The following is a 25,195-nucleotide window of genomic DNA, read 5'->3' on the forward strand; positions in this document are numbered from 1 at the left end:
AATTAACAATATCAATGTCATAGGGAAAAAGGATGTTTTGTCTTTCTACAGATGGAGAGCACATGTCTTTTCCTAAAGAGATCAGGGCGCACAATTCTAAAATTGTCCAAATTGTTACATCCAGAAGTGAATCGGAATATATCTGATTCAGGCTTTTTTCTCTTTCGGGCATTTTATTTATGCTTTTTCCCTAATATTGAACATTAATATGAATCCATATGAAAATATTCTTCAAGTGGTTAAGACCAAAATGTTGTATTAAACATTAAATTACATACTTTATATTTAATCTTTTATCCCTCTTTGCTATTCAGAAGGACAATTAGCTGTCCCATTCCTATCTTTGTCACTCCACGTCAGGCACTAATACAAACAAAACATTAATATGTAGCCATATGAAGATATTCTTCAAGTTATTTAGACAAAAACATCATATTAAACATTCAATTACATTTTTTACATTTAATCTTATACTCCTTATTTGCTATTGTGAAGGACAGTCAGCTCTCCCATTCATGTCATTGTCACTGCACATCAGACACTAATCCAAACAGAGAAAGAGAACAGATTTAGGTTTTTTGTATAAAAAATGCTGCAGGGAGATGAGGAAGAACATAGTTTGACTGTGAGTGGTAATGACCTGAAACTCTTTACCCATGAGGGTAAAGAAAATGGAAATGACTAATAGCATCAAAACAGTATTGAACATGTACTTGAGGGAATATAAGCTTTCAGAACTACAGAGCAGGGAAGTATGTCTGATTAGATTGCGCAACAGAGAGCCTGCAAGACCTCAGTGGGCTGAAAGGCCTCTTTCTATGGCATTATGACATTATGTTAAAAATCACACAACACCACATTATAATCCAACAGGTTTATTTGAAAGTACAAGCTTTCGGTGCACTGCTCCTTTATCAGGTAGCTAGTGAGGCAGGATCATAGGACACAGGATACTTGCACCTCCACATCATCATAACAGTATGACTCAACAAAAAATATATTGCTGCAAAAATGTACATAGTATAAAACATTATATAATATGGCCATCCATCAAAGTTTCAAGCTGCTTGTTTTGAATTCAATCAGGTTTACAGATACCTCCACGATATATAACGGTCCTCAGACAGCTGTTCTCACTGCATCCTAGAATCCACACAGGTTTATTTTATACAATGTGGAACTGCAGAAAACTCTAGACTAGCATGGCGGTTAATTTATGGATACTGGAAGCTGAAACCTGCCTTGTTTAAAATTTAAACAGAGCTTGGCAGTTAATTGAATGTTATCCATTGTCTTGCAGCATAACGACATGGATTACTTCAGATTCTGAAAGATCAGAAATGGTACTGAATACTGCGGTCTCATCGAATATCCCCACTTCTGATCTTATGATGGGAAGTAAGTCATTGATGAAGCAGCTGAAGGTGTTTGAATCTGGGGCACGAGCCAGAGGAACTCATGATGAAATATACTAGTACTTTATCTCTAACAATCAGGCCTAGCTTCAATGAGAGTAAAGCTTTTCCTCTGATTTTCATTGCCTAATTTTACTAGAGTTCCTTCATGCCACTCTCAGTCACAGTGCTGCCATTATATCAGACATAGTTGCTAATCACTCACCTCTTCAGAGCAGCTACTTTCTTTTCCCCATTTGAACCAGGAGCTAAATTAAGTGTCAATGAACATGTTATTGCTGCACTAATGTCACTTGAAAGCTATGTCAATGACGCTTTCCATCACTTTGCTCATAATTAAGATAAGATGATGGGCTAGAGACAATAATTTGGCAGATTGTATTTGTCCTGCCTTTCATGGACAGGACAGACCCTGGTAATTTTTCACTTTGTGGGGTAAATGTCAGTGTTGTATTGATACTAGGAAAAGTTGGCTGGAAGTGCAGTTTGAGCACAAGCTTTGAGCACAACCATCATAGACTTTTCCTTTGCTGTTGCTCAATCATTTCTTGGTATTATGAAATGAATGAATTACTCACTAACTGGCATCTGTGATGGTGGAGAAGATTGAGATAAATCATCCATTAGGGACTTATGACTGAAGATGGTACAGGATCTTTGGCCTTGACTTTTCCATTCTCATGCTCTACCTTCTATCATTGAGATGATGTGGAGGTGCTGGTGTTGGACCTGGATGGACAAAGTCAGAAGTCACACAATATCAGGTTATAGTCCAACATGTTTATTTGAAATCACAAACTTTCTGAGCGCTGCTCTTTTGTCAGGTGAAGTGAAGTCGTTTGGACTATAAACTGGTGTCATGTGATTTCTGACTAATTCTATCATTGAGGAAAGGGATGTTCATGGAAATTTCACCTCCTAAAGGTTGTTGAATTGTCCACCTCTATTCATGGCTAGATATTATAAGACTTTGATCGATCTGTTCATTGTGATCACTTTGTTAAGCCTATAGAATGTTGCTTCAGTCATTTATCATGATAAACATTGGCCAAGTTGGCCCCATATTTTTAAATACATCAGCTGTTGTTCTTGGCATATTCATTGAGGCAGGGTTAATCACTTGGTTTTGGGTTTTTGGTAGATTAAGGGATATGTCAGACTGTAACATTACAGATTGTGGTGGGACACAATTTTGATAAAACCAATAGACCAGAGCTCTTCATTGTTGCTCAGTTTTCAACTGCGACACCTGAACTGGATTTATCTCATTTAGCATGGTGTGGTGTCACATGACACAATGAAGGATGTCCTCAGTGAGAAGATGGGACTTTCTCGATAGGCACTGAAGAATAAGAAGTGATCCCATTGAAATATGAAATTCTGTTGGTTAAATTCTGGAAAGAACAAAAGCAGTGCTGGAAAAGCAAGTCTTGCAGCATCTTAGAGAAACAGAGTTAAAATTTTGAGGCAAGTATGATCTTTCTTCTTAATCTTTTTATTGGAGAGTGCAGAATGTGGGAATCAGTGGAGTCTTCAATTGCTTTTTGTTCTCACCCCCAGTTTAGTCATCTCTATTTTCCTTTACAATACAGAAATATCACACAGTTTGAATATGCTGTAACATTTGGTTCAGGGTTTAATAACAAAAGATGACAATGAATTTTAGTAATAATTGATCCACATAATTTTAGTCAGCGATATTTGACGTTTGCAATTGCCTTAACAAAGAAGAGCTGAATGAATTGTGGCTGGTATTATTCCAGCTCCCATGGCTATCAAATCTTCCAGCAGAGATTAAAGATGCCCTGAGTGGAGGCATTAATTGAGTCAAAATCTTTGATTTATTGAATGTTGTAACAAGCAATTATCTGAATTATTCTAAGTGTCGTGAAAAATCTGAAACAATAATTTGAAATGCACAGCTGAAATTTATTGCAAGTCAATGTGCTGTGATGCTGTAAGAGAATAAGCCTGATGTGGAAGATAACGTCAAATGTTAAATGCCAGAAAGGTAGGGTATTGCTCTGTAAAGCTGTCAGCAAGATCTAGGCTGACATAAATCATACAAATAGTCATGCAAGCCTAGGCATCAATAAGCTACTCTCCAGTTTTCCACCTCCAGCTACATTACATATTACAACTTGTGTTTGTGGTTCAGGTCATCACTGCATAGAAATAATGGCAGATAATTTCAAGTAGTCACCAATCTTTCTGCAGAATAACAGATATTCTGCTTGGACTTTAAGTGTTTTACGTTTGGAACAGCAAACCATGAAATTTCTTCCAACTTCTGTTTACCTCAAGGCCAGAGCATCCAAATGACAAAGTCACTGCCAAATTAATATTTCATAAGCCCTTCATTGGATAAATTCATCATTGACTCAATGTCCAATGTGTTTTTTTTTAAAATAAATATCCCAGAATTAAGTTCGAAGTTCTTGCCGGAAAAGTAGGATGACATTTCGTGAACGCACCAAGTCCCTAAAACAGCTAATGAGTAAAATGTAAAATACTATGGATGCTGGAAATCTGAAATAAAAATAAATTAGGAACATTTTGCAGGTCATCTGAGAGAAACAGCAATTATATTTCAGGTGAATGATCCTTCTTCATAATTAGACACCGTTATTGATGTGACTGGTCTTAAGCATGTAGAAACAGAAAGCATCAGGAAGGGGAGAGCACAAAAGGTAAGGTTTGCGATAAGGTGGAATGAATAAGAGATCAAATAAAAATGGATGATAATCTAATGTTAAAGGACATGATAATGGGAGAAGTATAGAAGTATAATATGTAAAAGTGGACTTTTAATGTAACAATCTAAACGCAACATAAACTAAACATTACTTAACACACAGCTAAGAAAAGGTACATTCCCCAAGCTAACACAACCAAAATAATTTGACATATTTTTATTTTATACCATCTTTCCAGCAGTTTTTTAACCTTGAAAATTATATTTCAGAATTCTCCTGACTTGTCAGAAATCTCCCTTCTTCCTCACACTTCCTTTGACACTTGTTCCATTCAGTCCTTTGTGTATCCATGAGCATCTTCCAACAACAAGATCCACTCCAGCAAGCCTTGTTCTTGAAGTTGCCAAAAAGTTTATCTCTTTGAAAAGGCAACAACCTCATCATAATTTTTGCCAACCCCCCAAAAAAACCAACTTTCTTTGCTGCTTTTCATAGAAGCAGCAAATTCTATATCTTAGTCTGTGCATGCCTGTAGTACAATAGTTCCCTGTCTTTTGTAACAGTGTAGAAATCCTGAAACTTGATTTTGAACAAGTTTTGGCCTGAGCTTCTATCCCATGATAACTAGATCACACGGGTGTCTCACCAGTCTAAGGGTTTAGTGTGAGTCCACGATCCTGAGGGAATTTCGTTTTACTTTAAATTGAAAGTGACATATAACTGTCTTCTAAAGTCTTGCATTAGTAACTAATGCTCTATAAAATTTTAAAATAGCAATCTGCTTTTGATTGTATCACACTAGAAAGAAACCTAGTAATTTCTTTATTTTTCTCTGATGTTGCTACTTTTTAATGTTTGTGTATTGGTACATCGAGGGTCAAGAGTGTGGTGCTGGAAAAGCACAGCAATTCAGGCAGCATCTGAGGATCCCTGATGAAAGGCTTATACCCAAAACATCAATTCTCTTGCTCCTCAGATGCTGCCCGACCTGCTGTGCCTTTCGAACACCACACTCTCAACTCTGATCTCAACATCTGCAGTCCTCAGTTTCTCCTATTGGTACATAAAGATGTATAGCACGGAAACAGACCTTTCGGTCCAACTTTCAGACCTTTCAGTCCATGCCGACCAGATTTCCCAACCTAATCTCATCCATTCACCAACATCAGGACCATATCCCTTCAAACCCTCCCTATTCATATACCGATCCAGATGCCTTTTAAGTTGTACCAGCCTCCACCACTTCCTTTGGCAGCTCATTCCATACATGTACCAACCTCTGTGTGAATAAATTGTCCCTTAGGTCCCTTCTATATCTTTCCCCTCTTACCCTAAACCTATGCACTCTAGTTCTGGACTCCCCCACCCCAGGGAAAAGACTTTGTCTATTTATCCTATCCATGCCCCTCATGGTTTTACATGTGATTATCAATAAAGAGAGACAGCAACAAAAAGGCACACTCACCTCTCCAAAGACAAACCTGAAGCTGGTAAGAAGAACTGGGGCTGAAGTTTGGAATGACAAAAGAATGGAAAAATGTACCCTTCTACCTCATTAGAACACTCATTTTTCAAGTAGCATGTACGCTTCTATTTATTTGTGCCAAAACAACATCACACCTAATCTATTTCAAAGTATAATGATATTTTTAAATGATGGTCAAGTAGTGGCAATGTGATTTTGACTTCAGTTTGAGAGAGCAAGAGCACACATCAGACTAGAAAAAGCATGCAATGAGAGAGATCTTATACACTACGCTAGAGCTTTATTTAGAAACCCATGGTATACCATGAATTCATCAGGAATGGAAAAACCTTACAGCCTTAAGCATAATCTTTGCGTAGACACCCACAGCCCAGAGAAACTAATGGGAAACATCTAAATATTCTAGCAATAGGGCGGCACGGTGGCACAGTGGTTAGCACTGCTGCCTCACAACGCCAGAGACCCGGGTTCAATTCCCGGATTCAATTCCCGCCACACTGTCTGTGTGGAGTTTGCATATTCTCCCCGTGTCTGCGTGAGTTTCCTCCGGGTGCTCCGGTTTCCTCCCACAGTCCAAAAATGTGCAGGTTAGGTGAATTGGCCATGCTAAATTGCCCGTAGTGTTAGGTAAGGGGTAAATGTAGGGGAATGGGTGGGTTGCGCTTTGGCGGGTGTGGATTTGTTGGGCCGAATGGCCTGTTTCCACACTGTAAGTAATCTAATCTACTATTAATTTACAGCATTTAATAACGCATATTGGCAACTAGTGAAACCTCCAGAACACAACTTGAACTATAATCAAAATCCATGGTACACAGTGAAAAATAAAAGCTGTAAATGGTCAGAAAAAGAACCGCAAAAGACATCAAACATTGGGCAAAAGAGCAGGCAGGCTTTGAAGAACAAATGGAAATTCGGAAGAATTCAAAGCCAAAACCTGAGTCGACATTACTCTGAACAGTGAATTAATTTATTCATTTGTCAGATGTGGGCATCACCTACTAGCCAGCCTTTATTCCCTGACCCTAGGTGCTCTTGAAAAGGACATGATGAGCTGCCTTCTTGAACTCCATTATGGTTGTCTCATAATGCTATTAGGGGCAGAAGTTCAGGATTTTGACCTAGCGGCAGTGAAGGAACACAATATATTTCCAAGTCAAGATGGTGATTGGCTTAGAGCGGAACTTACAGAGGATGGTGTTCCCATGTATCTGCAAACCTTTTCCTAGTGGTCATAGGTTTGGAAGGTACTATCTGATTAATTTCTGTACAGAGCACCTTGTAGATAATAACACACTGCTACTATTGAACATCAATGATGGAGAGATTGGAGGTTTGTTGATGTGGTGCCAGTCTAGCAGGTTGTATTGTTCTGGATGTTTTCAAGCTTATTGAATGTTGTTGAATCTCAGCTGAGTAGAGAGTATTCCATCACACTCCTGACTTGTGCCTTGTAGATGATGTACACGCTTTGAGGAGTCAGTAAGTGAGTTACTCCTCACATTATTCCTCACCTCTGACCTGCTGTTTTAGTTCTGTGTTTATATGGTGAGTCCAGTTGAGTTTCTAGTTAATGGTAACCTCAGGATATTGATAATGGGGTATTCAGTGATGGTAACACCATGTGGTTAGATCATTTCTTATTGGAGTTCGTCATTGCCACACACTTGTGTAGCGTGAACATTACTTGCAACTTGTCATCTCTAGAAGACAAGTCTGGATATTGTCCAGATTTTGTTGCATTTGAGCCTGGACAGCTTCAACATTTGTGTCATCATGAACAGTGCTGAACATTGTTCACTGATTCTCAATACTGACCTTATGATGGAGGGAAGATCATTGAAACAGATGTAGATGGTTCAGCCTAGGACATTACGCTGATGAACTCCTGGAGAGATGTCCTGGAGCTGAGATGACTGAATTCCAACAACTACAACTATCTTCCCCTGTGCCAGGTATGAATGACCAGCAGAGATGACCCCTGATATCCATTGATTCCAGTTTAGCCAGATCTCCTGGATGTCACACTTGGTTGAATATGGCCTTGATATCAAGGACTGACACTCTCACCTGATCTCTGGAATTCAGTTATTTTGTCCATGTTTGAACCAAGGCAGTAATGAGGCCAGGAGTTGAGTGGATCTGGCAGAACCCAAACTGGGCATCACTGAGCAGGTGCTGCTTGATAGCACATTTTACTGATGATCAAAAGTGATGAGATGGTAATTGGCCAGGTTGGATTTATAGATTAGATGATTAGATTAGATTACATTACAGCGTGGAAACAGGCCCTTCGGCCCAACAAGTCCACACCGACCGGCCGAAGCGCAACCCACCCATGCCCCTACATTTACCCCTTACCTAACACTACGGGCAATTTAGCATGGCCAATTCACCTGACCTGCACATCTTTGGACTGTGGGAGGAAACCAGAGCACCCGGAGGAAACCCACGCAGACACGGGGAGAACGTGCAAACTCCACACAGTCAGTCGCCTGAGGCGGGAATTGAACCCGGATCTCAGGCGCTGTGAGGCAGCAGTGCTAACCACTGTGCCACCGTGCCACCCACAACTCATCCAGATCAATAAGGTGACTTCTGGACAGGAAAGGTATACATAACAGAAAGGTAGAAACTAGTGTTCGTGCTAAACCAAAGATTTGCAATGAAACCCTTGTAAATGCCTGAAAGTCATTTGCTGCCAAATTCAACTTATAGAATCATTGAATCCCTACACTGTGGAAGCAGGCCATTCAGCTCATCAAGTCCACACTGACCCTCTGAAGAACATCTCACCCACACCCAGCCATCTGCCCTATCCCTGTAACCCTGCATTTCCCATGGTTAATCTGCCTAGCCTGCACATCCTTGGACACTATGGGCAATTTAGCATGGTCAATCCACTTAGACTGCACATCTTTGGACTACAAACACACAAACCTCAGTGAAGTGTCACATCTCTCTCAAAGCTAAAGCTCCTTGTTTGACTGGAATAACTTTTCTTTTTGACAAAATTCTGCATTCAATCACTGCTATTTTCTTCAGTTAATCCTCTTCCTGAGTCTCCTAAAAGTACAGCCTATTTAATTTACTTATTATTTAACATAGGTTCCTGAACCTCATGCCTTTGACAGACTTCCTGTCTGGCATTTCCACAGACTTCTGTTTCTGACTATTTCCTAAGCAACTCAGGATTTTAATCCTCACCCTGACTGCTTGACCTGCTAATAAAAATAGCACTTCTGCTAAGAAGTCCTTTTCTGTCCAAATCAAATTGCTCTGTCTGAATAAATTTGCTTTCGTGCTCCCTTACCTTTTTCCCCCTCTGAGTCATAAAACTAAAGTCAGTAAACACCACAGCAATTACCTCCCTAGGTAGCTTAAGTTCATTTATATAAAGTCAAATGATTGCTTGGAAATGCTGTTTTTATAACTCAAAGTTCAAAATGTTTTGCTGACCTCTAACGAACTGAAATCTATTTTCCTCCACTTTAGAATCCAAGTTTCCAAATTCAATTAATTTATTAATATTATGAACCTTTATCTAAAAGTTGACTACCCAAGAACTCATCCAGATCAATAAGGTGACTTCTGGACAGGAAAGGTATACATAACAGAAAGGTAGAAACTAGTGTTCGTGCTAAACCAAAGATTTGCAATGAAACCCTTGTAAATGCCTGAAAGTCATTTGCTGCCAAATTCAACATATGGATATCAGTCTGTCAAACGTGATAGTGGAGGACTAACCTTAATCTCTTCAGACATGAAAATAAAGAAATCAGAAGGTAGTCCCTGTTTCCATCAGAGACAAAACTGGAGGATTTTAAAGGAAATGGCTGAGTCATACTGAAAGGTTGTGAATCATGAAGATCGGTCAACATTTTTGGAATTGGATCCATACAAGCAAAGGAAGTATGAGACACAGAAGTGGACTCAGATCACTTTAGCCAAGAAGATCAAGATATGTCTTTGGCTTTATCCTTACCAAGAAGGAGCAAAATAAGGAATAAAGGATTTTTGGAACAAGATATTACTAACTGGGATACTGAAGAGGGATTATAGATTCGAAGATAATATATGAAAAACATTTACTGTTGTTGAGGCATTGTCAATATTTGATAAATTTAAGAATTTATTGAATATTTATCACAGATGGTGGCGGAGTAGGGGAGCTTAGCTCCCATTGCCTGAGTCTATCTTTTTATCTCCTTTTTAGCTTTGGTTTCTTTTCTTTTTTCTTTGCTTTCTTTTCTTTAAAACCTGCAGAGTGGCCAGTGAAGTAGGAGACAACAGTAGCAATGCCAAAATGAGCCAGACATGGCTCCACTCCAGCCCAGGGTGTCCCTTCAAATGAGGAGCAAATCCTGGACTAACTCCCGTGGCCCAGATGCACAGGCTGGGTTGAGGGCCTAGGTCCTCAGCTTGACCCCTGGGCATCTGAACGAGTGGAAGCAGCAGTGGAAGGGATAGGCGGCCGATCAGTGGCACATCTGATGGAGTGTTGGATGGGAAACAGAAGGCTTCTGCCAGCCCAGCAACAGGGTGGTTCCCGGTGTGCTGGTGTGGTAGTCTTAGCCTGGAATAGTGGTGTCATCCTGGATAAGTCTTCAGGGTATTCCATTCTTCCTGAAATCAGTTTTTCCCAAGCTCAGGAGCCGTTAACTGAACTGTGATGAACTTTGTCTTAACCTTCCTTTTAAAAATTATTATGTATGACTTCTGTCATTAATATAGGTGCCATGGTGTGGTGACTTATAAAATTTTTCACTGTTCTTTTCATGTAAAAGTACACATGACAATAAATTTCTATTCTATTCTAATTTTCTATTCTAAGATGGACAATTTAGGGGAGGTGAGGGCCAAGAGTTTTTGTCACTATCCTACTCTGCCGAGGCCCAGATAATGTTCTGGGGACCTGGATTGAATCCTGCCATGACAGATGGTGGAATTTGAAATTAATAAAGATCTGGAATTAAGAATCTAATGATGAACCACTCCAAAACCATTGGTGATTGTCAAGTGAAGACCCCACCTGGTCCTTTAGGGAAGGAAACTGCTGGTTTGCCCGACATATTACTCTAGACCCACAGCAATTTGATTGACTCTTAACTGCCCCCTGGGCAATTAGAGATAGGCAATAAATGCTGGCCTAGTCAGCAATACCTAAAATCCCATGAAGAAACAGAAAACAAAAACCAAACCATGAAATAATATATCATGGAGTTTAAGATGTTATATCAAAGATTAAAGAAATGAATTCCGGAAATTCTGGAATTTGTTGACATTTAAACTGTCAGAGTTTCTATCAATAGGCTTTTGGGTTTGATGGTGTTCAATTTAGTGGCAATGACTCTGTTCGAACAAAAGGCAGCTACTTTTAAAAGAAAGGACACAATCTTTTCCAGCTAACTTCACAGAACATGGGGATTCTGTAGTGTTACAAAGCATGAATGACTTTGATTATTGACTCTCAAAGCCAAAGGGTTCTAGTTGCAGGCATGTGTGTAGGGATGGAAGTGCTGATATGTACTGTGATGGTGGCCATACCTTTGTTAGATTTCAGAATGAAGGAGAAAACATGACTGGAGGGGCAGCCAGCAATGACAAATCCTAGAACTCCATGATATATATTTAATAGGTGCTTCCAGCTTGACTTGAAATATCACTAAATCCAACATTGTGCAAGGATGAGGATTCAAATATTTGGAGCAACCTCCTGTGAAACTGATGGTTTTGTAGGTGAATATGATGAGGGTGGCAAGAAGAAAATATTGCATTAGTGACTGACTTATATCTGACCATGGCTATGTTATTTGCTAATTCATTCAATTATGCCATACTATGTATTGGTCGTACTTCAACAATATGTGGTATTAATTGGTCGAATTTAGAAACACTGGACAAAGTAGTCATAACTAAGGCCAAAGAATATAATACTCTACCTTCTTTCAATTTGGGATAATAGTTCATTATCATCTTTGAAGAGAATGATTGCCTTTTGTGAAATTGCAGGACTGAGTCACTTTATAAGCGTTGATGTCCTCCAGAGTGACAGACCACTATTACTAATTTAGCCTTCGGTTGAAAAAAATTGTCAATGTGTTTGGACATGGAGAATGAAAAAGCATTTGTATTCAGCAAAGTGGTAAATTTGCAGTCATCAGATCCAGGCATTACTGTAATCTGCTGAGGAAAGCAGGACCCTCTTGTTAAGAAGTGTTATTGAACTTTGCAGATAAGAGGCTGAATGATAAGAGATGGATTATATAAAAATGGCAAAATATTTGCTATTATCACCTTGCAACTGTTAAATCTGCTAATAAAGGATACCTTAATTACAGATAAGGTGTGCAAAACCATTATAGAACAGATCTCACTGCATTAACAATTGAAGGACATCCTAATGTCCAGTTGTAAGTGTTCCTTCAGTCTGGGAATTTGGTGACCGTGGATCTGAATGATGGGACAGAGATCTGAATGTCTATCTATTACATTTGTAGGTATAGTGACCAGGTTTAGTTTATCTATGGTGATAAACGGTGGAACAGATTCACTACAGTGAGCAAAGTTGGAGAAAAGTGGGTTAGCATGAGCCTTGGGCCACCAAGAAAATTCTTAATAAATAATGGAGGTTCATTTACAGATGCTAAATTTCAAGAATTTAAATATTATAGTATTGCATGCTGCTGTGCTAGTTAAGTCCAGCAACGACTTGTGCAAAAGAAATGACGCAATAATTAACAAGATTTGTATAATATCAGCTGGACTGGAAGTTACAAACTGCACTGACAAAAAAAAATCCTAACTGATGGTTGGAGTGTATTGCCAAGCCAATTAGTATATGGTCAGAAAACAAAGTCACCTTCAACAATCCTCAAGAACTAGAAGGAACAATGGTCAGCTCAAAGTTTGCACCAATCCAAAAGCATTGCATGCTGGTGGTAAGGTAATCATTAAAACTGAGACACAGAAAAAATTATCGTGTCAAAGGGTAGTTTATTAGACAGCAGAGTCAGATGACCCAAGAGTGTCCACAACAATGGTAATCATAAGCAAGTCTACAGAAGAGATTAAAAACTGGCTATATGTTCAAAACAAGAAGTGAGGGCCATGGATTGGCAACAGAGGGTTCACAAATTGCAAATGACAAAAATGTAGTTCAAGTATTGTTTCGAGGATCTATTTAGGAAGAAGTGGTCATATATCGTAGGCAGGATTTCTAATTGACCTACTGATAGAAGTAGGTCAGAGAGATCTCAACATGAGAGAATAGACCGTAAGCTGGACACAACAACCAGGAGCTTGGAGAGCCTTCACAGGCACTGGATGAAAGTAGATGGTCCCATGATCTGGAGATGTTTATGACTACTTGTAGAATAGAAGAAAGAAGGACAAAAGAGGCTAAACTAAACATTATAGAATTGGAAAGAAACCAGAATCTATCAGAAGTTGATGATTTAGGCCAACCATCTTTGTCACAGGTCCGACCAGATGGAACCTAAAAGGCCAAAGCTAGGTTGGTAGCTCAAGACTGTGATGAATGTGTGGCAGGTGGGGGGCTGCAGAGTTTAGGGTAGGCTGTCCTATGGCTGGGAAAATAACTTTGAAAATCACTTTTAACCATTTTAACAATCTTTACTTGGAAGTATAACCTTATAGACATTAAAGCAATGTTATTTCAGAGTTATTTGCTTGAAAGGGAAGTACACTCACAGCCCTCAAAATAAGCACCAGGAATAGAAAGTAAGTTCTAGAAATTGCATCAATCTGTTAATGGGTTAAATAATCTTCTCAGGTATGATATTTTTCAGTAAGTGTAGTGCTGTTAATATTGGATATTATTAAATAATGGCAGACACAACAGTCTTAGTGTCATAGAATTGCAAATGTTTCAAGCATGGAAACAGGCCCTTTGGCCCAACTTGACCATACAGCCCAGTTTTCACAATTAGTCTAGTCCAATTTGTCTGCATTTGGTCCATGTACCTCCACACCTTGGCCATCCATGTACTGTCCCAATCTATTGGCATTATGACATCTTTATGATGTATGTCAGCAATATTTTGGGGGGAAGGTGGTAGGGGCAGCAATTACTTAGAAGAATATACTTTTGGTACTGGCAGGTACCAAAGAATATACTGGCAGTCAAGCTTCTACAAGTTATGAAATATGTGAGTTTGAAAATTAAGCCAGGTGAATCAAATGTAATTGTACTCCAAGAGTCTTACTCAGAAAATGTCAACTCTATTTCAATTAGTCATACTGGATCTAAATATGAGAATGAGGCGCTGCCAACGATGAGCTAGAGTAACTGACAAAGCTTGTCAGGCAACCCAACTAGTTAGGCACACAGTCTAGACCAGCTGCAAATTGATGTGTTGAAACTTTGTCTGACCATAAATATCCAAAGATGGAGGATGTTTTGAGAGCCAATAAAACATTGAAAATAAGGAAGTATATGCTGAAGTTCTCAGCTTTGGGTGGGATATAACATTAATCATTTTTCATGATGTCTCAAATACAAATCTTGGTGATGGATTTTCCAATGCAGGAGCTTTTGTGATATTCTGGGAAAAGCTGCCCTTTGGCATAGAACACAAAGCAAGTAAGAGTAGTGAAAAACATAATAGCCACTGAAACTTGGCTTGAGCTGATGTTGTTGATGTGTCATGTTATTGTCTCAAAACTTGGAGAAAATATTCGATAAAAAGTGACTGAAAGGACAATCTGAGAAGCATGTTATGAGGATAATTGCTGTCTGTGGGATAATGAACATTTTCCAAAAGGTGCTGGTGAGGAAAGGCTTGGGATAGATGCAGCCTATTAAGGCAAATATTGGAGAGGAAAACAATCTGTAAGCTTATGGGCAGATACTAATGATCAACTATTGGATAATTTCATGAAAAGAATGTCTCTACAGAAAAATTGCTGAAAGTTTGAAGCAAATGATATCTTGTGTTGCAACGGAAACCTGAAATTGTATTTTTTTTTTAAATTCTATATACTCTTTATACGCGTGTGTTTTTTCTCTTAAAAGTGTCAGAAATGTAGATCCTTTCGAATAAAAGCAAAATACTGGAAATCTGAAATAAAAACAGAATATGCCAGAGAAACTCAGAAGATTTTGCAACAGGTGAGGAGAGAGAAAAAGAGTTAATATTTTGAGACCAATATGACTATTCTTCAGAAAGCAGAGCAGAAATACTTCCGTTCATCTGGGTCTCTTTCCATAGCCACCAAAGGTTTAAGCAAATTGAAGCTGGAGCATTGGCTTATCCTATGAGAAGATGCTAAACACTTTGGAAAAAAATCCTTATCTCTTGATGGGAGAAGTAAATTCTCTGTTAGACACCAAGATTGAAAGCAGGGTTTTGTCACCAGTGACAGATCTACACAAATTGTAGTCAGGACTCGTAACCATTTCCAAGATAAATGGAGAGCTAAGCTAATGCAAGGATCTCATTCAATTAAAAAAGTTACAATAGAAATCCATCTTATTCTGTCTGTTGATGATAGTTTGGCAAAATTGGCATCAGGCAAGTCTTTCATACAACCGTGACTTCTAGTAGATACCCTAAGTCCAAAGGTTGTGATTGCTGCTTTTTGGGTAGTGCTGCTTCAACTATCGACATTTGGAATCTCTTCAGCAGTTGAGATTTTCCAAACTGCAATGTCTAGAAGCCTGGAAGCAAAATGGGGAATTACTTGTCATATGAATAATGTCATAGTGCATGGTAAAACAAAGATGAAACACAATCAGAGAGACAGAGATGGTTTAAGGACACTAGAAAATGCACGACCTGCACAAACATAAAATGCCAATTCTCAAAAACAATTATGATTTTTCTCAGATGAATAATCTGAGAACAAGGCACCATAGTGGAACCAACCAACCAATCAAAGCCACCAATAGGTTCCTAGCACTGAAGAGTATAAATGATGTACAGTGTTCTCAGGCCTGGTATATTAAGTCAGAACTTTTAACCCTACCTTAGCCATTCTTACTTGAACCTTAAGAAAATGTTTGAAGATAGGAAAGCTATGGTATTGGAGTCAAGGACAACTTGTACCTTTTGAAAATGTAACATGTAAATTACTTTCCATTGATGGTTTCACACCTTCCTACCCTTATTCACTATGGGAGCCATGGATGTATCATCCACAGGACTAGATGAAGTCCTAATGTGGACAGTGGTACAGAGGAATGCAAAGATGAAGCATTGACAATTACATAGGGATGTGAAATGTCCACTGAAATTCATGATGGCAATACGTTTTGGGTAATGTTATTGGGATTGAAGTAAATCTCAAAAATACCTTTATGCGTACAAAAATTCAGGCTTAGACTGATCAGATATGAGCTTGTCATTGTCTATGTTTCAGGCAAGGCACAAATTGATGTACTCTGAAGGGCAGCAGTGGATCAGACAAGAAGATCTTATTCTTGTAGAAGCAGTTTTTCTATGGCAATAACCAACACTTTTCAAGCAACTGAGGAAAGCTCAGAAATTTATTGAGCTCAAAGATCAGATGAGGAGGGCAAAAATGTCAGATAACTCATTCTGTAAGGATGGTTGAAATATAATCTAGCAGACCAAGTGCTGAAAAGGTACCATGAGCAAAGTTAAAAATCACAACACCAGGTTATAGTCCAACAGGTTTAATTGGAAGCACTATCTTTCGGAGCGCCGCTCCTTCATCAGGTGGTTGTGGAGCACACAATTGTAAGACACAGAATTTTTAGCAAAAGTTTACAGTGTGATGTAACTGAAATTATGCATTGAAAAATACCATGATTGTTTGTTGAGTCCTTCATCTGTTCAAATACCATGATAGTTTCACTTCTTTTATATGTAAATCACAGAACTTTTTTTTAAAAGTAACATTCTCAGGTTAACTGTAACAATTGGTGTCAGCCAGATAATATATTGAAGGTGTTAGCCCCCTGTGTTCCCTGTCTGTGCCATAATGTTTTGACTGATTCTAATCTAAAAAGTGAGTTACATGAATTCATGCAGTTTTTGAGCAAAGCACAATGTAACTCTGCAGAGTTTTGTGATTTACTATGAAGGAAGTTAAACTATTTGAACAGATGAAAGACTCAACAAACAATCAAGGTATTTTTCAATGTATAATTTCAGTTACATCACACTGTAAACTTTTGCTATAAATTCTGTGTCTTACAATTGTGTGCTCCACAACCACCTGATGAAGGAGCGGCGCTCTGAAAGATAGTGCTTCCAATTAAACCTGTTGGACTATAATCTGGTGATGTGTGATTTTTAACTTTGTACACCCCAGTCCAACACTAGCATCTCCAAACCATGAGCAAAAAGTGGGATATTTATGGTGGATGACCATAGATAGCTTATGCCAAAGTTGTTAACCTGAGAGTTTCTAAAGTGACTCCATGCAAGACTTTGCAAAATGCAGGACAAGGGTTCAAAAATCAGTATGGTGGCTAGGTGATTCAGGTTACATTTTGTCATGCCGTGCAGGCACCACTAACAAACAAATGATGCTTAAGCTTCCTCAAGATTTTCACAAAGGCCATGGGAAAGGCTAGCAATGGATTGTGTTCCAGTCAACCGTTATTCAAGATAGATTAAAGTAGCAAGACTTCATTCAACCACAGCAGCTTCAGTGATTAGAGCAGTGAAAGGAATCTTTACACAGGTATTGGATGAAAGACATGAATTTGATGAATTCAGAATGTTCACTGTAGAAGCAAGCATCAATCAGATGACAAGCTCTCCATCTTGCTCTCAGTCAAATAGAGAAGCAGGGAATGTGGTCAAAAAAGGAATGTCACTGATGCATAGAAGTATAGCAACATCATTGAATAATAGGTACTCACCAGGGGAATTGTCAATGGGAAGAAAGTTAAAAACAGATCTACAGCTTTCAAGCCAAACAAACCTCTCAACCATGAGGAAGTGAAACAGAGAAACACCACAGCAAAAAGCAGCAGAGGTGGTATAACACCACATACACCAGATGAAAGCACAATTAGATTTAAAACCAGTGCAAAATGTCTGGTAAAGGGACAAAAGGTAAGATGCCAGTGAAGCAGGTAATTTCAAGATCTTATACCCTCAGAACACCTGAACTGGAAAAAGAAAGGCATTAATGTTACTTAAGCCAAGAAATGAAATCAAGTAAGCTTATTATAAAATGTTGGAGAAACATACCTATACTATATCAGATTGTATACAGAATAGTACAATAATTCCAGTCTTGGGGCAACACCATCATCCTATAATTGAAATAAAGTGAACCATATTGAGACTTCCAGTCAGAGTTCCACATCGTCTTGAACTGCGAGATTTGGACTTTGATGGGGGAAAAGGTATTGGGATGGTGGCAGGAAGGTGATGAAAATGGTGCTCATGGTCATAGTAGTGATAATGATTTTCATAATGAACATAAGTAACACAAAGTCGATGTAAGTAAGTCAAAGAAAGTTACTCAAGAAATGTAGACCAAGAAGGGAGAAACTCATAAGGGAGATGTATTATAACAACATCAGAAAATTATGATGATGTGACTGAAATCAGGAAGAGATGTCAAGAGATGACATCAGGCTAGAAAGAAGTATATAAATATAGAAGTTCAGACACCATTTGAGCTGTATTTAGCAACTAGCACTTTGCAGGTGTGAATAAAATAGAATTACAGTAAATCAATAACGGAAGAGTCTTACATCAGGATAAGGAACTTTAAGCTTCAAATATAATGATGTGCATGGACACCCACAGCCCAGAGTAAGGAGAATAAGGAGAATATCTAAATATGTAGGTTACAAGTGTTAGCTCAAAGCATAAAATACAGCAATTCTTCTTCTTTACTAACTATATCACGAATTTTAGCTTCATCTATACATTTTGAAATTGTATTTCTGCTTCCTGAACCCTAATGATTTTGACATTCAAAACATTATCGGCTTTAGATAAAGTAAATAAGGGGGACTGTCTCTAGAGGCAGTAAGATTGGTCATGGATTTGAGATAATTTCTTAAAGAACTGGAGGTGACCTGGGGAAAGCTTTGTGCAGTGAGATTTGGAGTGCAGTGCCTGAATGGATGCTGGAAACAGATTGAAAAATAACTTTCAGAAGGGAATTGGGTTAATTTTTTTAAGAGGAATTGCTCGCTAAGCTGAGAAGAAAGGAAAGGTATTGGGATTAATAATTTTTTTTTCTTCTCAAAGGGACAGCAGAGTGTAATAGGTGAAATGATATTCCTATTGCATGATAGGATAGTATGCGGCTGTTAGACACATTCAAATGTAATGCTTTGAACAATGTTTGGAACTTCCAATAATGCAAGAGGGACAAAATGGCAAGCAGACTGGAGGCCAGATGGATGATAATAATGTGACATTTTACATATGTACATCAGGTACTGACACCTTGTGTTAAAGAGTGCTGAGACCTGAGGCCAAGCTGATGTCTATGATCCACACCAATGTTGCTAGGAATTTGATACATATCATGTGCTGGCCTCAGCAAGGCTGCAACAAATAATAATAATAGGCTATGCTCCCAAGGGTCTGGAAACACATATGCCACTTAAAATTACACTCAAAGTAACAGGTCCTTTCGACCATTTTATAATGTGACGATGCTCTCATTTAACAAGGTTATATTGCCTTTGGGGTTTTTTTGCAGTGAGGTTGTAAAAGACACAGATTCCAAAAAGTCACAGTTGAAGGGGTTTAGGGCCAGTTTGATTATTACTAACAGATACTGCCTCAGGCAATAGGCTATCAAGATTTTGAAAAAAACACTTGTACAATGAAAGGGGAATGGCCAGTTCTCCCAGCTCAGCTTTTCTCTGGTTTGGTTTGGTTTTAGCACAGTAGAGTTGTGAAGCTGCTGAATCCAAGAGAATCTGGTCTATTCTGACCCTCTCTCTCTGACCTCTCTCCTGCAAGACCCTCTGTTTGATTTTAACTTTGTGCCAGTGGGGATTGTGGCAAGTATTTGGAACAGCATCATTAATTTGGTATAGTATATTGGGTTTTCAAATAGGTTAACCTATTCAGCATTCTGTTCTCTTTTATTTGTGTTTCATTCGGTACTCTTGTAAATAAATTCTGTTTTGTTTAAAACTAAGTGGTTTGATCAACTGCATCCCTCCAGGAATATCTATGTTACACATGCTGAAAACAGCTGGTGAAGTTAGCATCTGGGCTACTTTCTTGAAATAGTTTGAGGAGGTCTGGCCTTGTCCATAACAGATTGGGGCCTCTTTGTGGGATTTGTCTGTAGTTCCAAATTGGGATTAGCCTTGTTGGACTCAAAGGCAGCGAGTGGTAGGTGTGAGTGTCATTTGTTCTGGGTATTGAATTTGGTTGGTTTACCCAGTGCTTGGGATAGCAATGGCTCTTTCAGTTCACTAAGAGTTTTCTGGGGGTGGAGATTTTGTAAAAGGTGAATTAAGGCCAAGCTGCTGGAATTAACAGACAAGCTGGAGCTGGACCAGCCTTCTTCCGTGAGGAAAGTAGAGATAATTGCAGCAATAGCTCAGCTTTTAAATTTGCTGGAAATACTGTCAGAATCTTTAAAGTTGGCTAAGACTCAATTGAAACTGAAGCAGCTTAAGTTAGAGGCAAAGAGCAAGGAAAGGGTAACAGAAATGAAACAGTTTGAATTGCAATTAAAAACAGAGGAAAGAGAAAAACAACAAACTGCTTTAGCGGAACAAAAGGAAAAAGAGAGAGAACGAGAGAGTGAAAGAGTTAGAGAAGAGGGAGAAAGAGAGAGGAAAGAGAGAGAGAAAAAGAGAGAGAAGGAAGGGAGAAAGAGAGAGAGTTTGAACTTCAGAAATTGGCACTTAGGTAGGAGTTCAAAAATTCACTTTATGGAGAGCATGTGGAAGAGCAGAGCATTAAAATGGCAAGATTAGCTGATGGTTATGAGTTGGTCCATAAATCAAAGTTTGGCTTCCAAAATCAATTTCAATCCATGAGGGATAGAAATTTGAGAAAAGAGAAATCCTTATGTGGAAAGGGAAAGGTAGATCACGGTGAAGATCAGAATGATAACTTACCATAGGGTAAAAAGGAAACTCTTGAAGGAGAAAGAGAAGTTAAAAAGATCCAATGTTTTCACTGAAATAATATAGGCAAAAAGAGATTACAAAGTTGGTGGGTTAGGAAAAGCACTGCGAAACCAGATATAGGAAAAAAAAAGGGTAAGTCAGTGAATTTTGTTGGAGTGGTAATGGAAACCACAGTGGAGGCTGGAAAGCTGCACCAGGATGTACAAGCTGGTTGGAGGTTGATTAAGGAAGAAGTGCCAAATCTTCTTAAACCGTATACCTGTGAAGGTAAAGTTTACTCACATAGGCCAGGAACAGCAGGTAAAGAGGTTATAAAATTAAGAGATACAGGGATCCATTCAATCTGTGATACTGAAAACTCAGGAGATATGAACTTCTGAAATACTATTGCCAGAAAAGGTACTAGTAATGGGAACTCAAGGTGAGACAAGAAGTGCTCAAGTATGTAAAGTGAGGTTAGAGTGTCCAATGAAGGGTGGAGAATTTGTGATAGGTGTACTGGACAAATTCTCAGCTCCAGGAATACAATTTGTCCTTGCTGATGATATAGCTGGTTCACTGGTAGGAGTGCAGCCTACTGTGGTTGAAAAGCCAGTGGAAACTCAGGCAACTGAACTATTGCAGGACACATATCCTGGAACTTTTCCTGACTGTGTGGTAATGAGGTTACAAAGTCCCTAGCTGAAACAAGAGAGGTCAAAGAGTACAGATAAGAAAGTTGATGTGGAATTAGCAGAGACCGTGTTTGATCAAATGGTTGACACAAATCAGGAGCAGATAGATGGCAAAGCAGACATCTTTAGCTCAGATAGTTAACTGAGTTACAGCAGAAAGATGAAAGCTTAAAGCAATTGTATTAAAAAAGCATACACAGAAAAAGAATCCAAAGTATAAATGAATGCTATTCTCTTAAAAATGATGCCTTAATGAGGAAATGGAGACCATCACATATTCAGGCAGATGAGAAGTGGGCAGAAGTTCAGCAAGTCATGTTGCCTGTGGGTTATAGAAAGGAGGGTGTTGAGAGTGGCGCACAAGCTACCTCTATGGGGTCATTTAGGAGCAAGAAAAACACAAGTTAAAACTGGTCTGGACTGCACAAGGATGTAGTTGAATTTTGTCAGGCTTGTCATACATGTCAGGTAATTAGAAAACCATTGGCAGTAATAAAACCTACACCTTTAATGCCTATTCCTGTACTTGAGGAACCTTTTACAAGAATCTTAATTGATTGCATAGGACCCTACCTAAAACAAAAAGTGGGAGTCAGTATTTGTTAACAATGATGGATGCATCCACCAGATTTCCAGAGGCCTTTCCATTACACAAAATCAGAGCTAAAAGGGTTGTAGAGGAGTTATTCAACTATTTCACAGATATGCACTAACCACAGAGATACAATCAGATCAAAGGTCAGACTTCACATCCAATTTATAGACAGTTTGGGAATACAGCAATTCAAATCTACTGCATACCATCCTGAGTCACATGGAGCACAAGAAAGATGACATCAGGCATTAACGACCATATTGAGGGCTTACAGTCAAGACTATCCAGATGATTGGGATAAGGGAATTCTGTTTGTGCTTTTTGCAAGCAGAGATGTACCAAATAAATCAACCAAATTCAGAATTAGATTTTGGGCATGAAGTGAGAGGACTACTGAAATTGATTAAGGAGAAATCGGTAAGTCAGAATTCAGAGATCACAGAGACACTGTGCATCAAATTCTCGGGAGTGACTAAATAGAGTGGTGGAGTTGGCGAGATAACATTTAAAAGTATCACAGCAAACAACGAAACAGGAAGCAGAAATCAAAAACTCACAATTTTGCTAGCAGGGATAAGGTGTTAGTGTTACTTCCAGTGATAAGATTCCCGATGAAGAACTTATGCTAAAAATAGCAACTCTCCTGCTCCTTGGATGCTGCCTGACCAGCTGTGCATTTCCAGCACCACACTCTTCAACCCTGATGTAGCATCTGCAGTCCTCACTTTCTCCTAGTTGATTATAACATTACTGTAAAGCCTCTTCCAAGGATGCCTACCTTGAAGAAGTTCTCCTCCTCCCTCAGTATGGATCTCAGTGCGTCTCTCTCTCACTGTTGCTACAGCCATTCAATTTGAAAATTGTGTATGTGGCAGGATGAGAAAATGTGATTGCCAACACATTGTCGAGACTTGAATGAGAATCTGAAGCTTTTGGTGCCTGGCGTACAACAGACTGAAACAGAATGTTGTTGTGGTGTTTGCATGTTTATAGTCAATGTAATATGTATCTGTGTTGTAGAGTTTAAGATTAAGGAGTTTTAAAATTAGCCATCTTGGATATTGATGGTTCATTTTTATTTGGGTTGGGGGTGATGTTGTGATGAAGCTGCTTCTTTAACAATATTATGTTGTCCTTATTTTTTTTAGAAAGGTCACTAAGACACAGACTCCTAAAAATTTAAGTTGAAAGTTTTAGTGTTAATTAGATTGTAGCTAACAGATACTACCTCAGCCAACAGGTTTTCGAGGTCTTGAACAAAAAAAATGTACAATGTAATGGGAGTAGCCAGTTCTCCCAGCTCAGCTTTTCTCTGGTTTGGTTTGGTTTTAGCATAGTAGAGTTATGAAGTTGTTGGACCCAAGAGAATCTGATCTATTCTGACCCTCTCTCTCTGACCTCTCTCCTGTAAGACTCTGTGTTTGATTTTACCTTTTGTGCCAAGGGGTGTTTATGGGGATTGTGGCAAGTATTTGGAACATTAAGTTGGTATAGTCTGTTGGGTTTTCAGATAGGTTAGGTTATTCAGTATTCTGTTGTCTTTTGTTTGTGTTTCATTTGGTAATCTTGTAATTAAGTTCTGTTTTGTTAAAAATTAAATGGTTTGCCCAACTGCATCCCTCCAGGAATTTCAACAGTACACCTGCTCAAAACTTCTAGCAAAGTTAGAGTCTGGGTGATTCTCTTGAAATGTTTTGAGGGGGTCTGGCCTGGTCCATAACAATATGTTCCAAGTGGAGCAGACCCTACCTCCTAAACATTACTGCAATAAGGCATTTAGCAAAGCAGTATCTGAAACAATGATAGGCCAGTCACTTACAAATGTGATGGATCAATTATAAAAATTGTAACAATCATAACAGCTATATTAGGCAGTAGAGAATATATGGAAGGTTATCTAACCTAATATCAAGTTGACAGTCTTTGAGACTGCTTTTGGCTGTTAGACATTGGTGCCCAATATTGGTTCTTGCAGCACCCATTTTATCAATGCAAACTTTGAGCAATAGGTTCAATATTTATCTAAGATCACAAGCATAGAGTCATAGAGATGTAAAGCATGGAAACAGACCCTTTGGTCCAACCCGTCCATGCCGACCACATATCCCAACCCAATCTAGCCCCACCTGCCAGCACCTGGTCCATATCCCTCCAAACCCTTCCTATTCATATACCCATCCAAATGCCTCTTAAATGTTGCAATTGCACCAGCCTCCACCACTTCGTCTGGCAGCTCATTTCATACTCACACCACCCTCTGTGTGAAAAAGATGCCCCTTAGGTCTCTTCTATATCTTTCCCCTCTCACCCTAAATGCTTGCCCTCTAATTCTGGACTCCCCCACCCCAAGGAAAATACTTTGTCTATTTATCCTATCCATGCCCCTCATAATTTTGTAAACCTCTATAAGGTCACCCCTCAGCCTCCGACGCTCCAGAGAAAACAGACCCAGCTTGTTCAGCCTCTCCCTGTAGCTCAGATCCTCCAAGCCTGGCAACATCCTTGTAGATCTTTTCTGAACCCTTTCAAGTTTCAAAACATCTTTCCAATAGGAAGGAGACCAGAATTGTATGCAATATTCCAACAGTGGCCTAATCAATGTCCTGTACAGCCGCAACATGACCTCCCAACTCCAGTACTCAGTACTCTGACAAATAAAGGAAAGCATACCAAACGCCTTCTTCACTATCCTATCTACCTGCGACTCCACTTTCATAGGAGCTATGAACCTGCACTCCAAGGTCTCTTTGTTCAGCAACACTCCCTAGGACCTTACCATTAAGTATATAAGTCCTGCTAAGATTTGCTTTCCCAAAATGCTGCACCTCGCATTTATCTGAATTAAACTCCATCTGCCACTTCTCAGCCCATTGGCCCATCTGGTCCAGATCCTGTTGTAATCTGAGGTAACCCTCTTCGCTGTCTACTACACCTCCAATTTTGGTGTCATCTGCAAACTTACTAACTGTACCTCTTATGCTCATATCCAAATCATTTATGTACATGACAAAAAGTAGAGGAGCCAGCACTGATCCTTGTGGCACTCCACTGGTCACAGGCCTCGAGTCTGAAAAACAACCCTCCACCACCACCCTCTGTCTTCTATCTTTGAGCCAGTTCTGTATCCAAATGGCTAGTTCTCGCTGTATTCCATGAGATCTAAGCTTGCTAATCAGTCTCCCATGGGAAACCTTGTCGAACGCCTTACTGAAGTCCATATAGATCACATCTACTGCTCTGCCCTCATCAATCTTCTTTGTTACTT

This window comes from Chiloscyllium plagiosum, chromosome 35 (genome assembly GCF_004010195.1).
Source record: "Chiloscyllium plagiosum isolate BGI_BamShark_2017 chromosome 35, ASM401019v2, whole genome shotgun sequence".
In the NCBI taxonomy this organism is placed as follows: domain Eukaryota; kingdom Metazoa; phylum Chordata; class Chondrichthyes; order Orectolobiformes; family Hemiscylliidae; genus Chiloscyllium; species Chiloscyllium plagiosum.